Raw genomic sequence first — 8,917 nt, 5'->3', positions numbered from 1 at the left:
GCTCTAATTGTGTAGTAGATTAACCCTGGCTTCAGGTTTTCCTTGGTGTCTTGCCAAGAACTAGGGCCTTTTTTCTTTTTCTTTTATGGGGGGGGGAGTTGTTTTTTTTTTCAGAGATCTGCCTGCCTCCCCAGTGCTGGGATTAAATGCGTGCACCACCACATCCCAGCCGAGCTGGGGCCTTCTTAAATGAAGTCATGAAGCTTTGTTTTTGAAGTCCTTGATTCTGGAGCCCTGGTATGCTCCTGGCTCTGTGTCTGAAGACAAATGTCTTTCTCTGGATTACTGTGCTGAGTGAGGAGTTAGGTTGGGGGAGCATGGACATCCTGTTCGGCTTCCCCAGCTGAGCGCTTCTTTGCCAGCTGGCTCTGGAGTGAGGCAGAAGCCATCTTGACATGGTGAGAGGCCTTTACTTGACTGAGGTCCCATTGACCTGTGGCTTCCAGCTTATCTGTGTAGGCTCCTCTCCCCACTGCCTGTGCACTCCCTGGGCTCCTCTCCCTTCAGGAGCCTCTCATCAGTATCCCTAGTAGGGATCTATTGCTAGAAGATTTGGGTCATCTCTTGAGAGGAGTGTGATATACCACACCCTGGCTGAAAATGTTCCCCAAGAAGAGGGGTTGGAGTGGGAGGGGGGCAGAGACCATACTGGCTTTGTAGCTTCTCAGAAGTATTGTTTGTTCCTTCTGGGAGCCACAGGTGTGGGATGGTGGAAAGAGGAGGGACCTTGGGGGCATGCAGCGCTGGGATCTTGCTTCTGCCACATTCACAGAAGAGTCTTGAGTTCCCTCAGTAGAAAGGCAGGGTCCATCCTTCTGCGCTTCATAAGAATGAATTGTGAATCAGGGTTTGTCGGGAGCCTGCTTCAGGGGTTCTGTAAATGTTAGCTCCTGTCTTTCAGAGAGTGCATTTAGGATACTCTGTAGACTGGCTACAGACGGCAAGTACTGGGCTCTGACCATTTTTCTCAGGGAAATACAAAGTTGCAAGATGCAATGCAAAGGCTGCTTCATTCCAAAGCTATTGTTAAAAAAATGTAAAAAAAAAAAAAAAAATCCCAGCCCCCCCCCCCAAACTCTGGCAGGCCAAACTGGCCTCAAACTCAGAGAAATCCTGAGTACTGGGGTTAAAGGGGTGTGCCACCACATGTGGCTTTGTGCAAAGCTATTTTAATTCAGGAAGCAGGTTTGGGGTCAGAATCAGTGTATCTGCTGTGAGGAATGGGCAAGAAAAGACCTACGTGCATGCAGATGTTCTGGATCCGCCATGCGTGGAGAGCAGCGGTTGAGAGAGTGGCTCTTTCCAGACCAGGAGAATGCGAACAGGTCTTAGAACCTTTGTCTTCTGTAAATTTCTCAGATTTAGTATTCGTTTTTGGACTTTACCTCATTTTGATCAAAGAACCTACTTTGTATAATTTCAGTCCTTTACATTTATTAAGACTTGGGCGGGTTGGGGATTTAGCTCAGTGGTAGAGCGCTTGCCTAGGAAGCGCAAGGCCCTGGGTTCAGTCCCCAGCTCGAAAAAAAAGAACCAAAAAAAAAAGACTTGGGCGGGGGCTGGAGAGATGGCTCAGGGGTTAAGAGCACTGACTGCTCTTCCAGAGTCCTGAGTTCAAATCCCAGCAACCACATGGTGGCTCACAGCCATCTGTAAGGAGATCTGATGCCCTCTTCTGGTGTGTCTGAGGACAGCTACTGTACTCATACATAAAATAAATAAGTCTTTAAAAATTTAAAAAACTCTACTAACACTTGCTTTATTTCTGATCTGTCCTAGTGAATGAACTCTCTGAAGAGAGTATACGGCATTGTCTGTGGGCATAGATGACGTTTAGATGGAGTTGGTTTGTCCCATCTGAGCTTCTTTTTTTTCTTGGTGATTTTCTGTTTAATTGTATTGTCCATTATTGAAAACGGAATATCGAGGCCGGGTTTGGGGAGTCACATCTTGGAAGACAGAGTCAGGAGGATTGCATCCAGACCAGTTTGGGTTACAGAGTAAAACCTCGTCTCAAAATAAAAAATAAGAAAAGGTAGAACGTTAAAGTCTCTGATGATAACTGTTAAACTGAGTGCTTCTCCCTTGAATTCTGATAGTGTTTGCTTCATAATTTTGTTGTTGATGTTGGGTACGTACATGGACATTTCTTCATTGTTTATCAAGAGGAGATGTTTTCGCTTTGTCTGTAGTGACAGTTTTTGTCTAAAGATCAGTTTTACCCAAACACTGTGCAGCCCTGTCCAGTTCTGTCTGGTACGGTTTGCATGGCACTTGCCTCATTCTTTATCTTTTACATTTATTTGGTGCACATGTATGTTTGTGTTCATGTGTAGGCAGGTGGGGGGGGGGTTGTGTGTGCTACATGTGTGTTAAGGCCAGAGGTCAACATCAGGCGTCTTCCTCAGTCCCTACCTTAGTTTTTGAGACAGATCCCTCAGTGAACCTGGAGCTCTCTGGTTTGGCTAGACTGGATGACCAGCAAGTCCCAGGGATCCATCCTCCTGTCTCCACTTCCTAGCCCTGGGGGATATAGGTGTGTGCTGCTGGGTTTGGCTTCTTCTGTGGGTGCCGGAGATCTGAACTCCCGGCCTCATGCTTATGGCAAACACTTTACTGACTGAACCATCTTTCCAGCACTTCTTTTTTTCTTTCTTTTTTCTTGGGGCGGAGGTTGGGATTGAGACGGGAGTTTCACTATGCAGCCTTAGATAGCCTGAACCTCCTCACTAGGTAGACCGGGCTGGCCTTGAAGTCATAGAGACCTTCCTGTCTCTGCCTCCCTGATGGCTAGTGTCTCATTTCATTCTTTATTTTTAACCTATTTATGTCCTTTGTAAACCACATAAAAATGGATCACCTTTTAAGAAATCCTAGTGGGGAGCTGGGAGTGGGGAGCGGGGTGGCAGTGCACACCTTGTATTCCCAGAGTTCCTTAGGCAGAGGTAGGTAGGTGTCTGAGTTGAGACCAACTTGGTCTATAGAGCAAGTTCCAGGACAGCCAAGAGTACACAGAAAATCCCTGCCTCCAAAATTAATTAATTAATTAATTCTGCCAACCATTGCGTTTTAATTGGAGTATTTCATACTTCACATTTTAAGCGGTTATTGATAGGAAGAATGCGCCTCATTTTTCCCATGTAATTTTTACGTCTTGTCCTACACTTCCCCCTTCCTGCCTTTATTCGTGTTAAACAAGTGGTTTTTTTGTTTTGCTTTTTTTTTTTTTTTGGTTTTTTTGTTTTTTTGTTTTTGTTTTTTTTTTTTTGAGCATTCCATTCCTTGCCTGTAAAACTAAACAGAGAAAAGTGAGGAGTGAATGAGATAATGAGATGCTGCCCACATCTCAGAGCTCCATGACCCAGACACCTGGTTGGACCTTGGGCTCTGTGAGAGTCATGGTCACACGGGTTTCTTGAAGCGAAGTCCACCCAGGAGAGGGCTCTTTGGGAGCCTTGTGCCTTCAGCCCAGAACACCATTCTTGCAGATGGTTCCTGGGGAACTTCACATCCCAGCCCCTGACTCACCATCGCTTCCGGGCTCCTCTTGAAGTGCTATGGGTCTGAGAACCCCTGCAGGAGACAGTCAGGCTGTAGATGTGATGATGGGGGAGGGGCAGCGGCCATAGGATTTGGAGTTGGTAGTCTGGTTCCTCACTAGTGCACTCTGGGATAGGCTACTTTTCAGAGCCATCCTCTCCTCGTGCCTCAGTTGGAAATAAACGTCTGGACATGCAGGTGGAGCTGCTGGTACTGTCTGTGCGGTGGGTGTGGCTTCCATTGGGGTTCCTTTGGTTCCTGTGTCTTTCCATGCTCTTAAATTCCTCAAATGCAGGGACCAGTGAGTGGAGATCATCGGACCAGATACCCAATTCCCCGACAAGCTGTCCAGTACTCTCTCCATCCGCTTCGAGCCCCATGAAACATTGTGGAGTAGCAGCAAGTGGATTGGCAAGAAGAGTCAGTAAGGGGGACCGTATGTGCTGGCTAACAGTTACAGAGGCTGAACTTATGGGCGAGAGGGAGGGGCAGAAGCCCTGTTTATCCTTGCCCTCTCCTTCCCTATAGTGGAGTTGATATGTGTTTCTGTGTCTGTCTCTGCCCACTTCACTAGAAGCTCCACAGGATAAAGGCTACGCTTTGTCTCCCGTGTCTCCCTCGAGCCTGGCATGTAGCCAGTGCCATCAAATGCCTGTTGAATGGATGAAGGGGCCCCGGCAGACCTGCACAGCTGCAGCAGGCAGGGTGTGTGCAGTGGGGGAAGAGGCAGGGCGGGCGGCGTTAGGCAAGGCCCCTGTGACTGGCCTCCTCTGTATCTTGGCTCAGGGCCCAGCTTGGCACTGGGACACGCAGGCAGCCTCCAGAGAGCCCTGCCCTAGACCTACTATGGAGTCAGACCTTTCCAAAAGGAAAGAACTGGAGCAGACTCTGGTGGTGTGAGTATCACAGGGCATAGAGAGTGTTGTGAGGGGACAGACTAGAAACCTGCCCCACCCCCATCCACCAAAGTTTCAGCCTGAGGACACGGCTACAGGGCCATTTTCATCTCTCAGTGTTCTCTTGCTCTGGGGTTCAGGGTGCATGTGCACATGTGAGTGTGGAGGTCAGAGGTCAGTGTTGGGTGTCTTTCTCATTCATATCTCTACCTGAGTTTTGAGTCAGATCTCTTACTGAACTTGGAGCTTGGTAGTTGACTGGACTGTCTGGCCAGGAAGCCCCAGGAGCCCTCCTGTCTGGGCTTACACGTTCCCTGTCGTGTCCAGCTTTTGATATGGGTGCTGAGTTCGAATGTGAAAACTCTATACTTGAGTGACAAGCACTTTACTGAGTCACCTGCCCAGCCTTATCTTTTCTTATAGCATGTGTAACTGTCAGAGTCACTCTCCTCTTTCTGATCCTTGAGTCTTTTGGGGAGGGTTTTCCTCTACAATTGGTGGTGACCCTTGTCTAGTAGGCAAGCAGTCCGTCAGTTGAATCTGGATGCTTGGTTCTCTGCTGCACCTCAGTACACTTCTGTCTGCGTGAGCCTCCCCCCCATAAAAGGAAACTGGTTATCCTGGTCCCCCGTGAACATCTCGCTGGTGTTTGTGGGGCAGTGGGAGAGGGAGGGACACAATTAAGGTGGTTGCTTAGGCTGGGGCCCTGAGTATCCTATCAGGCTATGCACACACATAATCCTTTAAAAGCACCTCACTGTTGGCCTTTTTGCTGTCAAAGCTCACATTGTATTGAGTTTGAACCTTGGCCAATGCTGGCTAGCTTGCTAACTGAGACCCTGGGGAATCTCTCTCTCCAGCCTGTCAACCTAGGCTCTGAATCTCTGAGCTGAGGTCTGGGGAAAGGGTGAGGCAGAGACTGTCGGTGAGGAAGGGTCATAGACCTGCCTGGTCTGCCCTCCCTGCACCATGTGGCAGGCAACGTCGATACCTTACACATCAAAGCCTCTTTCTCATAGGCTTGCAAACTCCTTGAGAACAGGGCTTCTGAATGTCCAGTGATCCTGACAAATCTCTGACCTGAGTGGGAACTCCTTGTTGCAGTGTGGGGAGGACATGACATGTGGACAGCTACTTGGTGTCTAGAAGGAAGGTTTATCCAAGACCTCACAACTCTTAACTGCCCCCCAAGATGGCATTTCCCCGAATACTTTACCCAGCCTGGTTGAAACCAGAGACCTCAGTTAACTGAGAAAGAGCCATTCAGAAAGTGACCCTAGGCTAGGGGGCCAGCTAGGTCATGCTGAGCCCTTTGGCATGGTCTTTTAGTGTTTTAGACACATCTTAGTGTCTTGAGACCCAGTCTTAACTATGTCAGGTCATGAGGTAAACAGACTTAAAACCCTGTGTTCCTGAGTGTGGCCCAGGCAGGGGTAAGAAGCCCTGAGGGCAGGGGAGCTGGTACTTTTCCAGGTGGCTTGCCTGTAGTATGGGGTAGTAAATGATGACCCAGGAGCAAATGACTCATGGGCTTGCCACTGGAGAAGGCCTTGTATTTAGCTTTGTTGGAGAGAACATGGGCTCTGTGTTTGTTGTTGGGGAGAGCTAACATGGGCCCTTTATATCACCTCAGCGACACGGGAAGCTCTGCTGTCTATCTGAGAGATATGCTGGTCTAGGGATTAGGCAGGACCCCAGGCTGAGTACCTGGCTGTGTGCACTTGTGCTTGGGTAAGTTCTGAAGTGCAGACCTTGGGAGCAGGCAGTTCCAAATCAGGTGTTTAGGCACAAGTGTCTGCAGCAGAGGTGAGGAAACCGGGCACTCGGGAGCTAGTGTGTGCAGGGGTCAGGCAATGTGATAAGCTCGATGCGTAATCCGTTTTCCAGCCTTGGGGTCAGAGAGCTCCCCAAAGGAAGCACTGGTTAAAGGATGGGAGGGGTGTGGCCAAAAGCAAAGGTTGGAAAGGCAGGGACAAGGCTTAGTCAGAGGCCTAGAAGCAGTGGGAAAGAAGGTTGAGGAGGCCTGACCATAGTCTTCATGCAGGAAGTGCTAGCAGACGCAGCAGGAACCAGAGCCTGGGGACTTTGGGGCAGGGAAGGTGGCTCAGACTTTGCCCCAAGGCAACCTCTTCGAGTCTTGCTTGGCAGTTAAGGTCTTGTAGGGTACACTGTGTTTTTCTTACTCTCTGGTGGGAGACACCAAGCTCTGATTTCCCTGCTTCCTTGAGCTGGACCTGGAGTGGGGGTGGGGTATCTATAATGTCAGTACTCGGGTGGGTAAGGTCAGAGGGTCTAGAGTTCAAGGCTAGCCTGAGCTACATAAAATAATAGTTTGGAATAGGACTGTTTAGCCCTCTGATGGCCAGGAGGGCATTCTGACTGGTCATTACCCGCACTTCAGCGTTGAGCCTGTGATCTTGGACCAGGCAGGGCACCTCCTCTCTGGTGCCTATGACTCACAGCAGTCCTGTGTCTCAGATGAACAATTCGAATGGCCTAGGTGTCTGGTGAGTGGCCCAATCTCTCAGTGGCCACGACTGGCTCCCCACCCTTACGTTGAAGGGTTCAATGGATTCTCCTGGATGGGCTACCCATAGTTGGGCATATAAGTGGTCTGCTATGTCACTTGAAGAGCTGCCATACCTTTAGAGTATAGCGACCATTAACACAGTGTACTCCCAAGGACTTTCTAGAACCTTCTCCTGTGTCTCTGAAAACCACATGTGGGTTGAGCACCACTTTCTTTTTCTTGGCGCATCCTGCTTTTTCTTTCTGTAGAGAAAATGCATTCCACCATAGATCTTTCTGTGACCTTCACTGGTCCCAGGCCACTGGTATTGACACACTGGCTTTGTTTTCAGCCTAGGGCTCCCTGTGGTTCCTTGGTCAGAGAGTTTGCACTGGAGAGGCTCCTAGAGGAAGGGACCAGAGAAGCAGACTGACAAAGTGGTTGCAGTGTCTGGGGCCCCATGGTGGCTGTGGGTTTCCTTCTGCTGTGTTCTTGCATCTGTTGCCAGAGGCCCTGCCACTGGTCCCAGGGGTGACCTGCCTGCTGGGGTTCCTCCTTACAGCTACTTCTTGAACCTTGGGCATTTGGCCCACTGGCTGGCAGTCTTGGGAGCAGGTGGCTTCCTTCTTCCTCACTGTGAGGAAGGTCAGACTGGCTTACACCTGAGGCGCTGAGGAGAGGGAGGGAGGGAGGTACAGGCAAAATGAGAGGAAGTGGCTCAGTCTGGGTGCAAGGGTGGGAGGTACCAGTATATTCTGAGAGCTCAAAGCCCCACCACAGCAGCTAAGATTGAGGCAGGGCCAGAAGTGCTAGGGTTAGAGAAGCATGGCTTGAGGTGGGCCAACGTAGCCAAGTAGAGGTGTGGTGACTCCGGGAGCTGGACCTTATACATGCTGCCTCTTTATGGTGAGGTCCTTCCCTGCTCCTCTGGAGATTGAGAGTCTCAGTTATGTTTCAGGAGAGTGGGAGAGGGTTACCTGCCAAAGCTCAAGCAACAGTAGGAGGAGGCTGGCCCGGGCTAGTGAAGAGCCGTGTCCAGCAATCCCTGACCTAAGGAACGGTAAGCACATGGGGCTAAGATCAGATTGGTGTGTGTTGAGGATTTCATCTTGTGTGTGACATGACTGGCTTCAAGTTCTTGTGACATAGTCATGTGTGACCGTAGGCAAATTACCTTGTTCCTGTAAGCCTTACCTAGCTTACCTACAAAATGGGAGCTAAAGCGTTAGTGCTTGATACAATTTATAAAACACCAAGTCTGTTGGGCCCTCTTGACACGGGCAAGCTGGCTACATTGTTACTGTGGGGCTACTTAGAGCTTGGCTACCCTTCCCACTTCCTCTTCTCTCAGGCCTGTAAGCTTGTGTCCGCCTTGGCAGTGCAGGAAGGGCAGAGTTGTGGAGACCTCTGCAGCAGGAAGCCTATGGGGTGATTCCACCTTTCCCTCAACCAGCCTCTTGTTCTGAGCACTTCCCTGTCTCCCCTATCTGTGGTATGGTGCGTTGAAGGCTCTCCCTGGTGTGCAGAACAGCCGGTCCACCTTCAGACTTAATCTCCCCTGCTCCCCCACACACCCATGGGCAAGAGCTACCTTATTCTGAAGCTCCCTTCCCAGACTCCGCCTCCTGTCCTCCAAACCCCGAAACCAGGCACTGAATAGCCAGTCCCCCTTGCCTAGGCCCCCTCTGACAGGAACATGTCTGCACGCGCACCCATGCCTGCCTGCCACGTGGCCTTCCCTTGTTCCAGGCCCCCAAAGCCCATGCTGTGGCTCCCAGGTGACAGGCACAAGTGCCCGTGTGAGCATCCCTGAGCTTGCAGCTCCCTAGAGGCACGTGGCCTGCTGGGCTTTCCTCCGTCCTGTCTCCACCCCCCTCACAGGTTCTTCCTTTCTCTGCCTTTCTGCAGACACCCGTGTATTTCTAGTTTTGCCGGGCTTGGGTCTCCTCCTGAGAGGTGGAACCGCAGTCCC

Source organism: Rattus rattus, chromosome 7, assembly GCF_011064425.1.
Source record: "Rattus rattus isolate New Zealand chromosome 7, Rrattus_CSIRO_v1, whole genome shotgun sequence".
In the NCBI taxonomy this organism is placed as follows: Eukaryota; Metazoa; Chordata; class Mammalia; order Rodentia; family Muridae; genus Rattus; species Rattus rattus.
The sequence above is the reverse complement of the archived record's forward strand: the minus strand, read 5'-3'. Positions refer to the sequence as shown.